This window comes from Arachis duranensis, unplaced genomic scaffold (genome assembly GCF_000817695.3).
Source record: "Arachis duranensis cultivar V14167 unplaced genomic scaffold, aradu.V14167.gnm2.J7QH unplaced_Scaffold_96379, whole genome shotgun sequence".
In the NCBI taxonomy this organism is placed as follows: Eukaryota; Viridiplantae; Streptophyta; class Magnoliopsida; order Fabales; family Fabaceae; genus Arachis; species Arachis duranensis.
The window spans coordinates 4,633-7,248 of NW_026265244.1; positions in this window are offsets into that span (position 1 = coordinate 4,633).

Sequence of the window (2,616 nt, forward strand, 5' to 3'; positions counted from 1 at the left end):
ATTCAAACGAGGATGATGGTGACTCTGTTATACTGGGAAGGCCATTCTTGGCCACTGCTAGAGCTGTCATAGACGTAGAGAAAGGGGAATTAACCCTCAGGATGCATGATCAGAGTGTCACTCTGAAGGTATTACCAGAGGCACAATTTAGCAAGGAGAAGAAAGACTATATGAAAATTGACAAGGGAGAATCACAGTTGAAGGAAGAAAATGACAAGGAGAGTCAAGGCAACATCCCAAAGATAAGAGTTGTGCAGATTGATGAAGGAGCCCAAGAGGATATTGGAGTATTAGCCACTGAGAAGAGAGGTCCCCAAGGGAAGCCTACGGCTAGAAAAGAAAGGTCAACAAAAGGAAAGATGAAATGCAGAAACAAAACAAAAAGGGGTTGGAAGAACAGAAAGATCCCAACAGAGGGGCTTTCCAAAGGTGACAAAGTGCAACTGATATATCAACAGCTGGGGGCAAACCAACAAACTGAGGACTACTACACTGTCAACAACATACTCTCATTAGAGTATGCTGAAATTGAACACCAGAGAACAAAGAAGAGGATCACAGTCAGGGGAGACAAATTGAGGCTCTACAAGTACCAACCACCATAAAAGAAAGCCTCAATGTCAAGCTAATGACAATAAAAGAGCGCTCCATGGGAGGCAACCCATGATTTAAGATTCATGTCATTTTTAAAATTCAATAAGTTATGAGCATTTGAGCATGAATTCTTTTCTCTTTTCATGAACATATCCATTGACTGCATATACTGATTTAAAACATATGCTGGGAATTCTAAGTTTGGTGTGCCTTCAAGCACACTAAACCAATGTTACAAATAAATTCTGTTTTACATGCTAAAGCATATGGCCAAACACTAAGTTTGGTGTCTACATAGCTTCATGAAAATTGGAAATTCATGCATCAATAATCATACAATTGTTATTTTCCAAAATCTTATTCTCTTTCGATAATGAAGGTAGCAATTGTAATGTACCCTTTGACATGAACCAAGTTTGGTGTTCATCAAACTTTGATGCACCAATTTAGGGACACAATTGATCCTTCATGAAAAAAAGGGGGAAAAGGAAAGTGTGATGAAAACAATTCTTATAAACATTTAACTGAATGTGACATTGGGATTTCACTAATTAGAGGAAGGGACACAATTTTCTTTATGACCAAACATTAAGTTTGGTGTCCTCCAAGGAGAGTTACGGTTCAAATGAGTATAAGAATTGATGATTAGTATAATAGTAATAAAAGAAACACTCTAGTCACGGTTGGATGAAGCTAATGTATGTTGTCTTGTTGTGATGACTAGGAAGTCAAAGAATCTTCAATGAAAGAGACAAGACAAAGGAAAGCATAGCATGAGGACAAATCTCATCACATGCATCAAAAAGAGAATCTGCCACTCCCTGAGAAGATCACGGCAAAGACAATTGATGAAGCAAGCTTTGTCTTCATTCTTCCTTACATGCACACCTTTGATTCACATAGTATCTAATTGCATCCTAGCCCTTCATTGTTCATTTAAATAACACACCACCTTCAAGCCATGCATATGACCGAATCCTTGCACTCCAACCTTTTAAACTTCATTCCCTTCATCACTTCTCAACATAATAAGCTCAGCCTCGAAATTTCTCTTGCTCCATACACACATCAAAATCTCCAACACACTTCACTCCTTCTAACTTCAAGAAGCTCAATCGATCAAGTGATCATGGCCTCTTCCTCAAGAACCAAACGAAAAAAAGGAAAAGAGCCTGTGGTGGAGGAGAGCACCCCTGAATATGACCGATGGAGATTCAAATCCTCATACCATCAAATGCAAATTGAATGGATGAACGAGAAAAAGATCTATCCTGAAATTCCATTCTTATTACCGGATGATGGATGCCAAGAAATGAAGAACAAAATTCAAAAGAGGAGGTGGGAGGAACTTGCATCACCAGCCACCCAAATCAATGCCAATATTATAAGAGAGTTTTATGCAAATATCCCAAGGCTTGACATGCGTGAGCCCCCAACGTACAAGAGCTATATGCGGGGAGTGGAAGTAGACTTTAGCTCGGATGCAATCAAGAAAGTCTTGGGACTAAAGTTAGTCCGCTTTAGTGAACCGGCATACCAACAAAGATTGAATGAAGATCAGGATTATGATGAGATTGCTAGAGATATTTGTATGGAGAACTCCGAGTGGGAAGGAGATGACAAGAACAAATATAAGTATTTGAAGAGATGTAACCTCACCCCAGAAGCAAAAGGATGGTATGAGTTGATGAAAAGATCAATTCTGGGCACAGTGAACACCTCAGAAGTTAACAGGGAGAGAGCTGTGATGTTGCATTGCATCATTGTGGGAAGAGAGATAAGAGTTCATGAAATCCTTGCAAAAGATATCCAAAGGCTTGCTGAGAAGAATTCGGCCGGGTCTTGGTTATACTACCCAAGTACCATTTGGAGGTTGTGTGTAAAGGCTAAAGTGCCAATGGAAGATGAGAATCCAATATGGTTAAGCCAAGGCATGCCCATAACCATTGAAAGAATGACAATGACTCCCGAAGCACATCAAGGCCGAAGACCACATGGAAGAAGGCAAAGAGAAGAACCAAT